This window comes from Triturus cristatus, chromosome 3_1, assembly GCF_964204655.1.
Source record: "Triturus cristatus chromosome 3_1, aTriCri1.1, whole genome shotgun sequence".
In the NCBI taxonomy this organism is placed as follows: Eukaryota; Metazoa; Chordata; class Amphibia; order Caudata; family Salamandridae; genus Triturus; species Triturus cristatus.
Genome location: NC_140583.1, coordinates 580,335,097 through 580,354,924, shown reverse-complemented (window position 1 = coordinate 580,354,924; position 19,828 = coordinate 580,335,097).

Sequence of the window (19,828 nt, the reverse complement as noted above, 5' to 3'; positions counted from 1 at the left end):
AGGTCACTTCTTGTCGACAATATTGCAGCTTTGAGAGAGACACTTTGTGATGGAAGGCAGACAAATGACGCAACAATGACAAGGTAGCGTTTTTGCAAATCTTTTCAGTATCCGCGTCGACGTACTGAATGAGGATGGCGCCACTGGGTAAAGCCAGTGCATCAAGCTGCGCTTTTAAAGCCTGACTGTATATTGATGGACTCTCACAGTAGCCCTGGGGAGCACGTTTAAAGCGGAAGCTGCGACCTCCTAAACTAAAGCCAAAAATGTCTCTGCTCTCCTCTGCAATTGGGATGCTAAAGAAAGCATTCTTTAGATCGATCACTGAGAACCATGCAGCGGAGGCTGGAATCATGGTTAACAAGGCAGTTATATCAGGGACAACTGGAAACTGTGGTACAACAATCTTATTAACCCCCTCTAAGATCAATCACAAATCTGTAAACAGGTGGCTGTGAAGGGTCCGTTCGTTTTAAGACAGGTAAAACAGGACTATTGCAAACGTTGCCTCTTGTCACTTCAATTACACCCTTTTTAATCAAATCACTGACAATTGCTAACAATGCTTTCTGACCTTCATTGGAGATCTTGTACTGGGGAATACGTGGCAATCTGACATTGGCTTTTAAAGTGACCACATATGGCGGTATTTCCAAAAGACCCACATCATTGGGACCAGTAGCCCAAAGGACATCCGGAAGGGATGACAATTCAGGTGGCATTGCATTTTTAGACAAATATATCGGGGAAATCACTTTCTTACCTAATGTAAGTTGTACTCCTGAGGGAGAACAATCTAGCGTCGCATGCAATCTTTTTAGCAAATCTAATCCTAGCAAATTTTCACCACAACCTTTTGTTAGAATGAGGGGTGCTGTTAGCTCACAAGGTCCAACGGAAAGTGACATAGGACTAGAAATCGGGTTCCTAACTGGGGCGCCAGAAAAACCTACTGAGACATTCATTTCGCCAGACAAAGGCGCGCCAGGGAGTTTTGAATGCATGATTGAACTCTTTGCAGCACCAGTATCCAGCAGAAAAGGCTCCGTTACATTTGCTGTAGTTACTTTAACATAAGATCCGCTCTGATCCACTGGCACTGAAACAACTCCCTCTCTCTGTCTACGGCTGTCCTAGTAATCATTATCTTCTACATTGTCATCTTCTGCATAATAATCATTATTGTAGTACTGAGCTGTATTGCCAGTTGCATTGGCTTGCTGATCAAAGCTATTTATGGTATTTTGAGGCGGAAGAGGACGCGCGTTCTGGGGAGCATTTCCATGCCCTCTGCCACTAAGAGCTTGCTGACCACCTCTACCTCTTGCGCCATACGCATTACTGTTACGCTGCATTAATTTAGGGCAACTATATTTAAAATGACCTTCCTCTTTGCAATATGAACATTGGTTGGGACCTACAGGGATTCGTGGTTGATAATACCCATTCATTTGCTGATTATTCTGAAATTGTTGGGGTTGCTGATAGATACCTTGGGTTTGCCTATGATTATTCTGTCCTCCACGTGGCGGATAGGCCTGTTGCAAAAGGACCTTTGTTTTAAGTTCTTTCGTTTTCTTATCTGTTCTATCCTTCTCATCTTTGTCTCTATTCTCATAATACTGTGCAGTAGCCAGTATTTGCGCTGAAGAGGAAACAGCCCAAGAACTTTCTGAGTCTTTTAATTTCTTACACAACTCAGGAAGTAGATTTTGCACAAATTTATCAACAAATAACCGTTGGCCACCTTCAGTGCTCATGTCTTGACCACTGTGGTCGATAAACGTTTCTTCAAACCTGGTAAAGAAATCAGACACTGTCTCATCTTTCTTCTGTTTACATGCGGATAGTTTATCCCAATTTACGCGCATCGCAGGCATTATAGTTTTCATGTAGGTAATAATTCTACCAGGGAGTTCTGCTACCAAAGGCTCAGGTTTCGCACCACCAACTTGTCTAGCGTCTGCAGCAACGATATTAGCCCATGTACCCCCTAGCTCTGCAGCATGATCCGTATTACGGATGGATCCCCATAAAGGCTGTGGAACAACATTCCCAAACAACATATCTATATCGGCTAGATTCATAACACATGATTATGCAGTTTGTGATAACTCCTTATAATATCCTGCAGGGTTTTTACGGGGATCAGGCAATGTCTGCTTGAGCGCTAACACCTCAGATCGCTTCCATGGGACATGCACCCAAACACGCTGAAAATGTGCTGGCATAGCAGCAATACCATGAGCGGCATCAGCCGCAACAGCTTCCTTCCATACCGGAGGGACTTCTCTCATAGGGTATTGTCGCGCTTTTCCCTTTCTCCCCACAGGGAAATCTTGTGTAAACAACGGCTGTTGACAATCATCATTCCTCAAGGATAATAAGATCGCAACTGCTCTATTGACATCTGGGCCCACAATCGTACCTCTTCCAAAATCGAATCTCACCTGACACAACTCCTGCGGGCTTGGATTTCTACCATGATCATCCAATTCCTCACAGAGAATTTCACACATTTTCTCGAACACATACCTCTGTTTCGGGGCATCCCATTGATGAAACACATCAACAACTGATTCCACATCATAGCATGAAGGTAAACCAATCCACCTACGCGCCAGATGATCTAACACCTCTTTCTCGTCAGAATCAGGCAGCTGACTGCGCAATTGCTTACGCTGTAAAGCAGGAGTCGCACTAGATGACCCAAAGAGAGGCGACATTAGACTAGTAACTACATTAGCTAGTCGTTGTCGTGCTGAAGGAGAAGTTGAGGCGAAAACGGGGGGATAGACAGAGGGAAGAAAAACAGATTCAGATACAGGTACCTGGGTAGTGTAAGAAGGAGCACCAGGGGAAGCCGCTGGCGTGCTAGGCAAAGTCGCAGGAAGCGCGGGGGTAACAGGTAACAAAACTGGCGGCCCTTGAGAGGGCTGCACTGCAGGGATAGGAGCCAGCTGAGGAGGAGCTGGCGGCTGTGGGAAGGCTTGCGGCATATTTACTGGAGGCTGCGCATTTACAAGCTGTGGAGGTGCGGTGGCATTTTGCGCATATGGGGGTGACGAACTTAACAAATGGGACATTAGGGAATCTTTCTCTTTTGTCTCATCTTGCACAAGGGGTGACAAAACAGGGTAACATTTATCAATCCCTAGTTTGTGCTGTCTGTGCAATTGCTCATTCATTTGTTCCTCCTCATTATCTTTAAATTGCACAGCTGCTTGCATCACTGACATACCTCTCTCTCTCTTATTCCTTTTCGCTAGCTTAATTTCCTTCTGTTTGGCTTCCTTTCGCCATAGGCGGAAAGAATCAAACATCGCCGGCCGGGCTTTCTTTTTAAACAATTTCACTTCCAAATTATCTAAGATATCTGTATCGAAACTACCATTTTGGGGCCATTTTAAAACACCGTCCTTTCTGGTGTATCGGATCCATACTTCATTATATGCAATGGGGCCCACGCCATGTTTTACATAAAGCTCATAAGTTGGAGTTCCAATTGGAGGAACCGGATATGAATCCTCCAACTGGAAATCCCTTCCACAACTCAAACAAAACAATCTTCCAAATACACTAGCACCAGGCATCTTCGCTCACTAGTCTAGTCCCAAACTTCAAAGGATTATCGATTACGATAGTCTCGTGAATACACGAGTCCTCTGGCTTTGGGGTTTGCAAACTCCAAATAAACCAAAATTATCCCGAAGGATACCAAACAAATTGGGAGACGCTCCACTTATACTTAACTGAATATTGATGATCAATGGCGTCACCAGAAGACTCTCTCGATTGTTTCGCTCTACAAAATCGTCAAGGGTCCAAAACAGGGCGATTAATCAGGGCAGCAGACCTTCGTAGCCGTCGGGACGCGGAGAACCTCGCAGAAAAGACCTTCGGACCACGTCGACATGCAGGGGTCGATGAAGTGGCGGCCTTCCTCCAGAATTTCCACACGAAGCTCCTCACGAACCTCTGGCTTGGACCGGTACCGCTGAAATCGCCCAACGTTGGGCGCCGACTGAAGTACTGGGAATTTTAAGCCCAGCGGTGCAGGGGAACACACCCTATGACTTCGGGTTCTTCCTGTTTCAGACCTACAGAAACACAGAGTCTTCTGGGTGAAGTCAAAGATCAGTTTATTGGCTGCAGACCAATTACAGGTATCCAAGAAGTACAACAGCGTGTATGTTCTTAGGAGACTGCTGAAAATCACAGAAACAGGCTTCTTCTTAAATACAGAATATCCTGCCTCAGGCATACATTCCTTAGTTTATGATATGGCCATTACATGTATACATTTCAAACGAAAAGGCAGAGTCATGATGACCATCCCACATTCCAGTTAAGCCAGCCCGTAATTATTTACCCAGCAAGGCTCAGATCCCACATCAGATATCGATAGGCCCCAATAAACATGAGCATCTCCTGTTTGGGAAACAAGCCATAAAGCAGGAACAGTCAGGTGCGAAAGAGATTAGCTGGAGGCTCGTGTAGGATGAAAAGATTTTATGGTGTGTCAAGCCCTGATGCTAATCACAGGTGGCCAGAGGACGGGGAACTCGTGAGACCAGTTTGACCTGGGGCAGCGGAGCCAAGCTGCCCAGGTCACAGAAAAGTCAAAGAAAGGCACGTGTGCTCTAAAAGGCCCGTATTCGCTTCATGCTATATAGCCTATGTGAGGGCCACCATAAGATGGCCACCGATACAAAATGGAACCCACGTAGTGATGTGAAATAGCGTATACACAGTGCATTCATAGCTAAAACGTTACACAAAGCACCTGTACATACCGCATTAACCATTCGCGGTTCACTACTACTGGGATAGACAGGGGTAGGGCCCTGCCTCCTACGCGGTCCCAAATTCTAAAGTACGACAGGTGGAATTTGCGAAAGCGACTTTCGCAAATTATCGCGAAAATGTTTAAAATCTCCGCAAACACGCCGAAATGTCGCGAAGGTGCGGACGTTTTTTTCCCGCCCGTTCGCGGTATTTTCTGCGTGTTCGCGGCTCACCAACTTACCCATGCGGTTGCTTGCAGGCGCGGCCATCTTGTTTTCACTCTTCTCGCGGTGCATGATCGCGAGAAGAAAGACGTGATCGCGTGACGCATGACGTTACTGCTGGCGCGAACTGTCGCGAGACAGCGCAAATGGCTACCAACAATCCAACATCTCGTGGAGAACGCGACCGGATCGGGAAAACTTGTCGGCGAACGCGGGGATTCAGGTAAGGTGATCGCGCGCGAGCGAGAATGTATTATTTTACAGCGCGAGCAAGAACCAAATTATTGCTAAGCTGCGGAATGCGGAAATTTTGACATTTTCGCGCTCTCCGCGGAACGCGAAAATGTCAAATTATCGCAATTTCCGCGAGCGGAACGGAAATTTAGCCCAGGCCTAGTTGTAATTAGCTTTGTGTCGTGTCGTTAAAACATCACGTTCCCAGTTCTGGCTATTCATTTAACAACAAAGCACATTTGGCAGTAATCACGGGTTGCTTCCATTTAGCTAATTGAAATGTTGCACCTGAAATTAACAATCTGTAAAAGAATTACCAGGATGGGAATCGAGGTGAATTGATGAACAGGGGTCTGATAATGAGTAAGGCCTTTACTCCATGGCTAATTAATATATATTCTACACAACACGAAATCCTTGGGTCTATTGCAAAAATCAGAAAGTGTGGTGAACCACTACTAGATAGTTTATAAACAAATATAAATGAAAAATTATAACAAACAATACAGAACCAATGACTATGCACCACAGAACTACCTGTGTACACTTCCCTTTTCAGGACGAAATCCCTCACTCACCAGAGGTGACATGCTTCATCATATGAGATTCTCCTACCAGTGGAAAAACCAAGTTTCTCTGGGGGCTACAACCCCCTCTCTGAGAGGGAGGAGCTCAGGGATGTTTTGAATAACTAGTAGGATATTCTAAATCCACATATGAGGAGACAGCTGTGAATAATGATACTAGCTATTCCAAACATCCCTGAGCTCCTCCCTCTCAGAGAGGGGGTTGTAGCCACACACCTGCACAGAAACAGTGATGAGACAAAATATCAAGAAGTAAAAATTGACTTACACAAATATTGAGTACAAAATATCGTGACATGGAAATATCGTCAGCAAGAATATCATTGTCAAGAATATCGATTTTAAGGTAAGTGATATTGATTTTTAAAATATTGATGTTAATAATATCGATTACAATAATATAGTCGTTTATAATAGCGATTTTTGAATTATTGTTATAGTTTTTGACATATAATTTCAATGTATATGATGTCATTTTTTTGTATAATTATTGTTTATGTTTTGCTATATTATTGTAGAGTTTTAGTAGTTATTAAATTAGGGGGGAAGGTTATTTAATTTTAATTGTTTAATAATTAACTGTTAATTAATATTAATTATGTATTTGATCATTCATTAGGTTAATTGTGTATGTAAATGTTTTTCATTTTGGGTGGGGGTTGTGGGGTTTATAGTAGGCCTGGGCGGTAAATTCCTTTCCGCTTGCAGAATTTGGGTAATTTAGCGTTCCGCGGAGAACGCGGAATAGCCCAAAATTCGGCGTTCCGCGGCTTCGCAGAATTTTTTGCTTGTTCGCGTTCTCAAAATGCGTGTTCGCAAGATATTTCCCCCAGCACGCAAACAGCATTCGCAAACAGGAAAAAAGCATCGCGAACAAGCAATTCCGCGTGTTCGCGGAATTTCTGCGTGCTCGTGGAGATTTTTTACCGTTTTGTGGAGCTTTGCATAGCGCGACTACGCAAATTCCGCCCACCCCTACTTTATAGGACTACAGGGTGGGAAGTGAATTTAAATAATTAATATTTAGATATTTTTTTAATAATGATTATGAGGGGTGGGGTTGGCAAAGGTAGGCACACCTCTCCTCCTAACTTGGTTTTCCTGCCAATTGACCTGCCCAAAGTGGGGGTCAGAACCGGTGGGGGCCAGCTGCTGAGAGCAGCAAATGGCTGGGATAGCTCACCAAGGTGGCAAGCCTTTGAATCTTCCCCTTCGTGGACCCTCCCCATCCTGGTGGAGGAGGCTTGACACCTTGTCCTGGGATTGTGCTTTCTTTTAGGACCCAGAGAACGGCAGGCTTTCGACCCAGAGGTCCAGAAACATGTCTGGTGGTGGCATCTGGTGAGCAGCCACTCAGCCAGGACACTAGTTAGGTCGTTTTTCAGGGGGCATCTCTATGATGCCCTCCAAGTGTATTTTTCATTAATTCCCACACTGGCATCAGTGTGGATTTATTGTGCTGAGAAGTTTGATACCAAACTTCCCAGTTTTCAGTAAAGCCATTATGGTGCTGTGGAGTTCATAATGACAAACTCCCAGACCATATACTTTTTATGGCAATACTGCACTTCTAATGTCTAAGAATTGAATTAGACACTGTAGGGTACAGGGCTCATGCACCTGTACCCTCACCACTGGTAGAGTGCACCCAGCTAGAGGTGTGATTTATCTATGCCAGGGCAGTGGGTTGTAGGCATGGCACACAGGGATGTGTGCCATGTTGACTCTTCACTTTTTTCTGCACCAAAACACATAGCCTTCAAGGGCAGTGTGTGTGTGTAAAGGTACAGGATCTCTAAGGATGGCACAATAAGTGCCGCAGCCCTTAGAGGCCTACCCTGGTCACAGTGCCCTTGGTATCTATGGTACCTCTTACAAGAGTCTTACATGTGGCCAGAGAGTTGCCAATTGAGTTTTGCTACACTACAGTTTTAGGGAAAGAATATAGTCCTTTGGTACCCGGTTGGCAGGAACCCAGGACACACTCAGGCAGAATTTAGGCAAAAAGTGGGGGCAACCATGCAAAAACGGTCACTTTCCTAAACAACCTCCCCCCAAATGAAAAAGGATAAGACTATTCTTTCCTGAGAGAGTCTTCATTGTCTAAGTGGAAGAACCTGGAAAGTCCATCTGCATTGGCATGGGCAGTCCCAGATCTAGGTTCCACTGTAAATTCCATTCCTTGTAGGGAAATGAACCACCTCAACAGTTTAGGATTTTCACCTTTCCTTTGCATTTGCTATTTGAGAGGTCTGTGGTCAGTTTGAAATGTGAAGTGAGTAACAAACAAGTATGGTCTCAACATCTTCAGGGACCAAACCACAGCAAAGGCCTCTCTCTCAATGTCACTCCAACGCTGCTCCCTGGGGAGTAACCTCCTGCTTATAAAAGCAACAGGTTGGTCTTGGCCTTTATCATTGGTCTGGGATAGGACTGCTCTGCACAATGAACTGCTTGGTATAATGTGGAGCTTTGAGAATAGGTGCTGAGCACATTGCCTCTTTCAGGGTGTCAAACGCTTTGTGCCAGCTAAGTGTCCAGTTCACCTTCTTGGGCATCTTCTTGGAGGTGAGTTTTGTGAGGGATGTCACAATGGGTCCATACACTTTCACGAACCTCCTGTAGTTCCCAGTCAAGCCAGGGAATGCCCTGACTTGAGTCTGGGTTGATGGAGCTTCCCAGTCCAGGATGGCCTGGATCTTGGGTTGTAAAGGTTACACTTAGCCTCCGTCAACAAGGTGGCCCAAGTACACAACTGTTCCCTGCCCTATCTGGCATTTGGATGCCTTGATAGTTAGGCCGTGAAACAGGATACAGGAGTAAAAACCTGTTAACCCAGTAGAGACCGGGTAAGTAATATATCAAAACAACAATGTCTCAACCGGTAATCATTTACAAAGACCGTTAAAGAAAATGCACATCAGTCTTACGAAGGGGGAGGAAAACAAAATAGAGGGAGACCATGAAATTAGAAAGAGCAGGTTGTTATTTGCAGGTAGTTATACAGCACTACATTACAAATGGATTGAAGTAACCAAAACAACCAAATGTGCACTGGGCGTGCAAGTGAAAGTGAACGGCGCAGTGACACAAGTGATATAAACAGTGAGGAATGGCGAGGAACAGTGAAAGACAAACAATTATAGGGGTTTAAAAGGTATGTACAATTGGGAAAAATGTAAATGTAATTTCAATGTTAATCTCAAATGACCCCGTAGAGGCCACGGATAATGCTGTTGAGTCCACGGCGTTTCAACCAGTTTAAATTGTGGTCATCATCAGGACGTTGGTTACAATGTTCTTAAATAGTACTGTTAGAGAAGAAGGGGGAAAAGAAGAGGGAAGGTCAAAACGTGGAAACCCCAAATAAATGAGAAGGTAGACAGGAGACTGACGCCGGGCTAGTGATCAAGAAAACATTTACCTGATAGCACAAGGTGAAGTAATCACTATTGGGGTGAATGGCGGGCAGAAGCCAATTTGCGGTCACTGGGGAAAAGAAAAAACGTTGGGGCAGGAAAGGATAAACGGTGACTGAGAAGTGTATGGGCTACAAAGGAAAAGGACGAGAAAAAGTCCCTGTCAATTGTACTGGAGGTACCATCCCAATCCAACTTGGTCGAACGGGGGGGGGGAGGAAGGGGGCGGCACGAGACCTAAGGGATACAAAATTAGAGAGACGGGGGGCCAGTTAGAAAAACTGGTGGTGAGGGGCCATGGGCAGGTTGCTGTAAATACACAGGGAGCAGAGCCTTAAAGCGGTGTTAGTGAAGTATCATCGAATGGCAGCTGCGAGTCGTAATCAAATTCGAAGCGCAGGGCGCCATGAGGCGGGGTGGCGGTCAGTGAATTAAACCAGCCTTCCAGGGGAATAAATCCGGGGCAAAGAGTGAAGCGTGTGCAGGGGCTGTGGTGCCGGGAGCAATTATCAGCGTGAAACGCTGCAGGCGGAAGTGGGGTAACAAAATCACTAGAGCGCGCAAAGCGTGTCAGTGAAAGGTCCCCCTGGGGGACGGTTAAAAGAAAAAGCACCAGGAGTAAAATGGAGGCCGGTAAGGACACCCAAAAATTGTGACAAATACTATATCAAATCAAAGCATAACGAACCAAATGCATAAATTACCATAAATAGTAAAATAAATGGCCATAGTGTAAACACGATAGTAAATCAGATTGATTTTACTCGTCTTGCTATCAATATTATTATTTGTGAGCTGAAGTTACCTGCCATTTCACCAATCCTGTCCTTACCATGGCCTCAATCTGTATGTCTCCTATTTTATGGCTTATTTGGTCCTGCAATTGATACTTATGATTTAGCACGTACATTACAAGCCAATTGTTCTATCGTGTTTACACTATGGCCATTTATTTGACTATTTATGGTAATTTATGCATTATGTTCGTTATGCATTAATTTGATATAGTATTTGTCACCTCCAGTACAATTGACAGGTACTTTTTCTCGTCCTTTTCCTTTGTAGCCCATACACTTCTCAGTCACCGTTTATCCTTTCCTGACCCAACATTTTTTCTTTTCCCCAGTGACCGCAAATTGGCGTCTGCCTGTCATTCAGGTGATTACTTCACCTTGTGCTACCAGGTCATTCTTTTTCTTGGTCACTAGCCCGGCGTCAGTCTCCTTTCTATCTTCTCATTTATTTGGGGTTTCCGCGTTTTTACCTTCCCTCTTCTTTTCCCCCTTCTTCTCTAACAGCACTATTTAAGAACATTGTAACCAACGTCCTGATGATGACCACAATTTAAACTGGTTGAAACGCCGTCAACTTAACAGCATTATCTGTGGCCTCTACGGGGTCATTTGAGATTAACATTGAAATTACATTTACATTTTTCCCAATTGTACATACCTTTTGACCCCCTATAATTGTTTGTCTTTCACTGTTCCTCGCCGTTCCTCACTGTTTATATCACTTGTATCACTGCGCCATTCACTCTCACTTGCACGCTGAGTGCACATTTGGTTGTTTTGGTTACTTCAATCCATTTGTAATGTAGTGCCGTATAACTACCTGCAAATAACAACCTGCTTTTTCTAATTTCATGGTCTCCCTCCTTTTTGTTTTCCTCCCCCTTCAAAAGACTGTTGTGCGTTTTCTTTAACGGTCTTTGTAAATGATTGCCGGTTGAGACATTGTTGTTTTGATATATTGACAGTTAGGCCTGCAGTTTTCAGGGCTTTTAAAACCTTCCCCCGGTGGATCAGGTGATACTGCCAGGTGGAGCTAAAGACAGCAATATCATCAAGATATGCTGCACTAAAGTCCTCCAAGCCAGCAAGTACTTGGATCCCCAAACTTTGGAAGGTGGCAGGGGCATTCTTTAAACCAAAGGGCATAACAGTAAACTGATAATGCCAATCAGGTGTGCAGAATGCTGCTTTTTCTTTGGCTCCTTGTGTTGTGCCAATCTGCCAGTACCCTGCAGTTAAGTCAAAGGTACTTAGAAATTTAGCTGCACCCTATTTATCTATCAATTCATCAACTCTTGGGATAGGGTGAGCATCTGTTTGCTGACAGAGTTGAGTCCTGCATAGTCCACACAGAACCTAATTTCTCTCTTTCTACCCTGTGGATGAGGTTTGGGGACTAGAACCACTGGGCTGGCCCAGTAGCACCCTGAGGGTTCAATAACCCCTGACTTCAGCTTTAATGTTTCCCTTAACTAGATTAGACTGTCAATAGATTTTGTGCTTGACAGGTACAGTGTCCCCAGTGTCCACATCATGGGTACACCAGTTTGTCTGACCAGGGGTCAGGGAAAAGCATACTGATGTGTGACATGCTGAGCAGCCTGCTGTTGGGCGGTGAGGGTGTAAATAAACAACTCCATTCACTGACCAATCTTTGGTGCTGTAAGAGAGGAGGTCAGGGAAAGGTTCACTCTCTGTTTCCTGATCCTCATCAGTAACCATCAGCATTGTTAGAATAGACCAGAGACTGCTTAATAAGTGCCCTATATAAGTTAGCATTCGTGGCACCATTTTCTGTTCAGACGCCATTTTGAATGACGATTGAAACTAATCCCTTGCCATTTCAGAGAAAAGCTTCTCTTAAGTTTTGTTTCTTAAATGTTGAAGTTTTGCCTCAGTAATGAATAGACTGTCCATATTAACTCATATACTTTTATCACTAGATAGAGGCCCTCTCCCACTTGTCTGGTGGTGGGCGCAGGGTGAAACAAACTTGGATTGTGTTAGGTTGTGTGAGATACGAGATCCAAAACCTACTTTCTTTGTATTTCACTGTCCAGCTGCACCTGCCTGGAAAATTCCAATGTGGGCTTGTTTTTGCCCGGCTATGAAATGCACATAATGTATCTCTATGCTTGTTGTTTTCAGTTCCCTCTGTATCACTCTTCGAAACTGTGCAGACTGGGCTCCACTCTGAGTGTATCTGAATAAAACAATTATTGGTATATTCTCCACTGTTCTTCCGACTCTTCATTTGTTATGGAAGGCTGAGAGGTGGTCCGAGGAGACCCGGGTGGCCCCAAGCGGGTGACTTCCTTCAGCATGCTTATGTCAGCCCTGTCGTGGAAATGCTTGAGGCGGTAAACATGGATCACACTTTTGGGGGTTCTGCTTGTGCCCAGGTCCACCAAGTAGGTGACCTTGTTCTTCTTTTTTAAGATGGGGTACGGGCTACACTACTTATCTTAGAGGGGCCTTGGTGCCACAGGCTCCAGAACCCACACATTTTGCCCTGGTTGTAATTCACATAGTGCAGATTTTTGGTCATATAAGTGCTTCTTGAGCTCCTGGCTGGCCTCAAGATTTTTGAAAGATTTTTCCACGTACTCTGCCAGTCTGGACCTTAGGCCTAGTACATAGTCCACAATATCCTTTTGGGTTCTTGGGGAGGTTTCTCCCAAACCTCTTTTACAAGGCCGTGTGGCCCCCTAACAGGATGGCCAAACAGACGTTCAGAGGAGGAAAACCCTAACTCCTTCTGAGGCACCTCCCTGTAGGCGAAAAGCAAGCATGGCAAGAGGACATCCCATCTCCTATTGAGTTTTTTAGGGAGCCCCATGATCATGCCCTTCAATGTCTTGTTGAACCTTTCAACTAGACCATTGGGTTGTGGGTGATAGGTTGTAGTAAACTTGTACTGCACTCCACGCTCTTTCCACTTGTATTTGAAGTATGTAGACATGAAGTTTGACCCCATGTCAGACACCACCTCCTTAGGAAACCCTGGTCAAGATACCAATGAGGGCCTTGGCTACTGCAGGCGCTGTAGTAGTCTCAAGGGAAATTGCTTCAGGATACCTGGTGGCATGATCCACTACCACCAGTATAAATGTGTTTCCTGATGCTGTGGAGGTTCCAGTGGACCCACTATGTCTACACCTACTCATTCAAAGGGAACCCCAACCACTGGTACTGGAATTCAGGTGGCCTTTGGGTGTCTACCTGTTTTGCCACTGGCTTGACAGGTGACACAGGAGCTGACAAACTCCTTTCCTTTCTGGGACATCTGAGGTCAGTAAAAGTGGCTAACTAGCCTTTCCCAAGTCTTGGTCTGGCCAAGATGCCCAGCTAGGGGGATGTCATGAGATAAAGTGAGTAAGAACTCTCTATACATTTGAGGCACTATAACTCTCCTGGTGACACCAGGGCTGGGGTCTCTGACCTCAGAGTACAGGAGTCCCTCCTCCCAACAGGCTCCGTGGTTACCACTGACATCTCCAGATTGCTGTCTCGTGCCTTCAAGAGTTGGACAGGTCTGCTGTCCAAGGCACAGCTGTTCCCTAGAGTCCCCCCCCCCCCGGGCCTAAGAGCTCAACCTGGAAAGGGTCAATTCCATGGACTCAGTTCCCTCCGGAGCTTCCAAGTCCTCTCCCTGGGCGGAGGAATCCTGAGTCTTTTGCTATTCAGAAGCTGGTTTCCCAGTCTTCTTACCTTTTCTCTTGAAAGGTTGGGCCATTCTTTCAGGCTCCAACACTTCTTTTTCACCCTGTTTTCAGCTTTGTGCTCCAGTTTTGACACACACAATCTCAGGGATGTCCTGCATTGCTGCACAGGTTTTCAATTCGACCTCCAGGTCATTTCCAAGTAGACAGGCAGCTGAAAGCTTTGGGGAGACCACTACCTGTTTCAGGCCAATCACACCCCCAGTATAATGTCACCATAGCACTGGCATGGTTAGTAGTAACGCTGTCAGCGTTGGTGACTGGATAAGACTTTCTAATCAGGTTTTGCTCTAGGGAAATCAGTGTTTCTCTCACAATAGTGACTTTGGCACCTAAATACCTCACAGCTTCTATTCTAGTCCCATTTATCCAGGTGTATTGTAAATACCTCTTCAAGTTGGGTGGCCACATAGCTAATGTGGCAAACTCAACTTCACCCTCAGTGACTACAACTGCTTCAGTGTGAAACCTGAGTTGCTCTGGAAACACTGTTGATCCCATTTGGAGATTAGCTATACCAGTACTAACTGTAAGAGGACTAGGGGGCTTCTTGCTAAGACAAGTAGCATTTCCAGTTAAGTGTCCCATCTTCTTACAGTTGAAACACCAGGGCTTCTGAGGATCAAAGTTATTCCCCCTTGTACCTACCATTGGACAGGGAAGAGTTTTGGGATCCACCCTCCTGAGCAGGTTTATGGGACCCTTAGGAAGACTCTGTCTATTTATCTCTGGGGTTATCACCCCCTTTCGCCTGGGGAGGTTTGGTAACACCTTTCTTTTGGTCACCCTCAGTGGTTGTTTTGGTTACCCTAGCCTTGACCCAGTGGTCTGCCTTCTTTCCTAATTTTTTGGGAGAAATTAGACCTAGGCCTACCAGATGTTGATGTAATGTTTTATTTGTGAAATTACTCCAAATATGTTCTTTCATAAAAAACATTGTGAAGTCCATTGAAATCATGCACATTGTTTCCAGTTAACTATCCATCTAGTGTCTTATCTGATTAGTCTACGAAGGCAATCCAGAATTGGTTTTGGGTTTTGTGAGCCCCCCTGAATCTAATTCTATATTCCTCAGTTGTGAGTCCAAAGCCCTCAATCAGAATATTCTTCATGAGGTTATAAGATCCAACATCTGCCCATGTAAGGGTCAGGAGTCTGTCCCTGCAGTTACCAATACACATTTCCCAAAGGAGTGTTCCCCCAGTGTGACTTCCTCACTTTTCTCATTTTAAATGCTGTGAACCATTTGGTGATGTCATCACCTTCCTTAAATTTTGGGATCATAAGATTTCTCTCTGTCCCTATTTAGTGTGTTGCTGCCACCATTGATGGGAGATAAGCCCATCTTTGCTCTTTCTTTCTCCATAGCCAGGAGTCTGATCTCCAGATCTAATCTTTTGGTCAACCTCACTAAGAGGTTGGACTCCTCATCGAGGCTGTCCTCAATGGACTCAGAGGTACCTGACCCACCTGTGTGGGACCTAGTTGCTGTGAGTTGTGTTCTTGGAGTCATCGGCACAGACAGCCTGTTCTCCTTAGCACGTGAAGGGGGTTGGAGGTATCCTCATCCCCTCCATCGTCTACCCTATAAGAGAGCTCTTCATCTTGCTCAGAGGGTTGGTCCTTAGCTTACCCTGCCTACAGTTTTTAGGGAAAGAACATTGGCCCAGGTACCTGATTGGCAGGAGGCTAGGGCACACTCAGTCAAAGTACATCAACACTTAGGCAAAAAGTGGGGACAACCATGCAAAAAGGGACACTTTCGTACAGAGGGGTTTTAGGGCTCATGGTGGGGGGTGGGTCAGGATACTTTTAAGGTCTGGGGGTAGTTTTTAAGGGTAGGGGCGATTTTAGGGGTGCAGGGCAGGGGAGGAAGTCTTATTAAAAGGGGGCAGTCTTTTAGGACTCAGGGTGGGGGTCTGCGTAGTTTTAAGAGCTGGGTTTGAGGGAAGGTTTTTAGGGGTGAGGGGGTATGTTTTAGGGCTAATGGTGGCGGGGCTGGGGTCAGGGTTGTTTTTGGTAGGGGACAGGATTTTAGGCCTCAGGGTGGGAGGAGTGGGAGGAGTGGAAGGGATAGTTTTAACAACAGGACCAGATAGGTTTTTGGCTTTGTGGGGGCGAGGTAGGGGAATAGGATTTTAGGGTTTAAGGCAGAGAAAGGGGGGTCAGGGTAGTCTTGATTTTTATCCACTCATATCACTTTACCAATCATGTCTTTACAACGGAATTGTGTGGTACAGACGTGTGATAAAGGCATGCTTGGAAAAGGCATGCATGGTAAACAAATGTGTGGTTAAGATGCATTCGTGGTTGGGACAGCGTTGTAGAGGCACGCTTGGATCAGCCATGCTTACCTCTGTCATACAGCCACTCCTATGGATCTTGGAACTGATAAGCTTAATGATATACTGTATATATGTAATTCTATGATTATTCCTTCTCTGATAGTCGTTTGTTATTCTCTTTTCCCATTATGTATGAATTAATTGCTATATGTACACTGCTCTGATACCCGAATGGGTCATGTTCTCGATATATAAAACTCTATAAATAAATAAAATATGACTTCTGTTTGTGGTTTAAAATCAAGTCCACTTTCAATAACAGTGAAGGAGGAGTGGCGAGGCTCCTTGTAGTCCTTTTATTGCTTCAGCTGCAGGAGCAGACCGGCTTAGTGCTTTTTTTTGATTTTGTAGGGAAGTCCTTTCTTTGTTGCTGGAATTACTAAGAGAACAAGCATTTGCAATGCAATACGTCTCGAATTTATGCAAGTTTAAGCTATTGGCGTCACTAACAGATGCCCGGAGTCGGAGGCTCACTTATTCCACTACAGAATTAGCACCATGGAGTTGGGAGGCATTTCTAAAAAACGCCGGATACAAGAATTACCAAAATAAAGGGCCTGGCTCAGCCATGCCGATCAATGTTAAATAAAGAACAAGCAAGATAGAATCTTCGTATAGGACATATATGTCCTCCTACATAGGACTGATTTGAGCTTACATGAGAATGGTGTTATATCTTTGGAATAAACGGCTCTTTTCTTGAAAGTGATAACTACTGTTTGAGTAGCCACAGATAACCCCTGGCTTTGCGTTTTTGAGATTCATTTTATTAACCTTGGTCCTGAGGAAGGCGGCTATGCCACTGAAACGCACGTAGACCAATAACACCTATGAGAAGTGGCCCTGGAGAGACAGTCCCATCAGAAGCTGTTGATGTTTAGAATCTAAGATCATTGTAAAATTGCAGGATTTGTTCTCTCTGGATCAAATTTGGACCCCTCATAGGACTGAATCTCTTTCTCTTTTAAGTATGATTGTGGGTTGAATGAGTTAGGTTGTTTGATGAAAATGAATTGTTGAAGGTTTCTGTGGGGTTATGCATACATGTATCTAAAGCAATTCATATCGTAACTGTTATAATCTTGAAGCTATTACTTGTACAGACAATGATATATGTATATATGTTTGTATTTACAAATTAATTGTACACAAAAAAGAAAACAAAAAACTACATATTAAAAAAAAGTTTTTTTAGGTATAAAGAATATATGCTAAAGATGCAATAAAATAAAGAATAAAATGATCTCTGCTTTTACTTGGTTATTGCGCACAGATGTTGGTTCTGGTGGCGTGTTAGAACCTAATTAGGTCGCTCTAAAAGCAATATCGGTCAGTTCAGAGGTATCGCCTGTTAGCTAGTTATTGTAAATGACAATGCCATTTATTTATGTTTTAAAAATCAAATCATAAATAAAAGGCATTGTCATTTACATTGCCAATAGCTCAAACTTGCGTAAATGCGAGACTTATTGCATTGCAAATGCTTGTTTATTTTAATATGTGCTACCTGCTTTTCCTTAAGGTGCCTCTGAAAGATTGGTAGGTGTGGGTGCGGGAGGGAAGCCAGTCACATATCAGGTCAGTAGCCCATTGTTGAGAGTCAAACCTGACAGCAATTCTGTCACTTCACATGCAGATATTCGATCGCATGCACATCAAGGAAACACTTCAAATGTCAAGTCCCAGAAGGCAGCATCTTCTGGTTATATATGGCTTGTCAGGATGATCTCCGACAGTGGAGCAGACTTACAGCAGAGTTTATGCCATGTTCTCATTGACAGGCTGGAGGGACAGAGAAGTAGTTGGTCACAGGCCAGGGACATCTATACAAGACAAGTGAATGTTGGTTAGTTATCGGACATATTTGTTTCAGAAATGATGGTAGGACTGTCTCAGATTCTTTGGCATGTCTCTGAAAGTTTAGTAGAGCTATGCAGTTAGCCACATCAGGACCACATGTGAAAAGCCAGTTGGGTTGGGGAAGAGTCATTCTTGCATCAGAAAGGACAACAGAGTTGACTTACTCCTACCAATCATTGCTGCATCAGATAATGAAAACAAAAAAAACCATGAAAACGCATAACAGGCATATTTATACCTCTCCCCTAGACGCCACACCTGCAACTATCCAGACCAATGTTCGGAGACTCCCTGCAGGTAATTGCGGTTCCACAGCTTGCTGAAGTGTCGAGGACCACGGCGGAGACACTGGGAAGGCTGCGCATAACATAGCTAGCGTCCCGAATTCATATGCTCTCCCTCCCGATCCCTGGCCGCTAGAACCCTCACACACAGCTCTGGTGATAGGGAAGGGCATCAAGCGCTCTCCAGATACAGGTGGGCAACTGTGGCAGGCAGGTTCAAAAGTGGCCTTCGTGGTGGGGGATCGGGTGATCGATAGGGCAGCCCCTCCGAGTTTGAAGTACAAGTGTGGGTCGCTACAAAACTCCTGCACCGATGGAAATCACCGAAGTGGCGCCCGCTGACTGTCCCATCTGGAGTACAGGGGCATATCACTCAGAGACTGCTCACCCTTCTGTGGTACACCATGGATGTGAAGTTCCCCAGATTGGGACAGGACTCTTCCTCCTGATATGAGATCATGACTTACACAGCACTATCGCTGCTTACTGGGATAGGAGACATCAGCTTGGAATCACCCACTGCTGGTAGGGGTATATTGGATTGTTCCCTGCATAGTCGCTGTGAGTGATTGCGGCACATGGAGGAAAAGCTCTAACTCTGTAGGACTACATAAACTTTGCTGTACGGAGAATAGTGGACTACTAAGTGATATCTAACCCGTCCACCCAATTGACCTCAAGTATTGGTGGATGATGGGCTCACTAACCAGGAAGAATGTACTTGTTGCACCTAAACCCCCATAAGGGCGCACCATTAGCGCACTGTGATGGCACAATAACCCTGGGGCACCATGCAGAATGGGGCTAACATGGCCCTGTGACCCCGAATCAAGTGGCTGAGTACATACAATGGAGGCTCCTACATAGAAGCTGGCCTTTATTGCATACCCCCTCCCAATTAGCTGACCTGAAGGGTCACATGACCACCATGGAGAAGGGCACCAAATGGGGCCAGGAACTATAGTTAGTGAGGAAAAATATAGTGGCTATGGAAGACTGTGGCAGAAGGAACAATGTCTGATTTTTTGGGAAACTAGAGGGGACTAACATAGAAAAATTCCTCACAACATTTCTGCCCGCCTGGACTGGTATCACCTTCACTCCCTTGCTCGAGTTCTAAAGTGCAGATTTGGTCTATTCCAGAATGGATGACCACAGGGCTATGCCTTGCTCCATCGTTGTTTGCTTCCTGCGCCATCAACAGGCCCAACAATTATTCTCTGCAGCAAAACAGCACAAATAACCATTTATGTACAAAGGCTCTAAATTTTGTATAGCTGTGGATTTTTCTCAGAATACTTTGGTTTATGGAAAGTAATTCTGGGCACTGCATCCCATCCTGTGGCAACTAGCCATAGGTTCTGTGCTTCTGGAACCCACCATGATGCTCCTCACTGGTGCCCTTAAGCAAATTTGAAGAATATGAAGACTGGGAGCAGTTTCTATACTCCCTTACTGCGAAGGACATGGATAAATCCGAGCCCAAATGTGCCCACTGTGTCACCGACGTTAGGGGCACTGCAATAACACTGACTGGTGGTGAGGTCTCTTGAGACCTCTCCTTGGTGCAG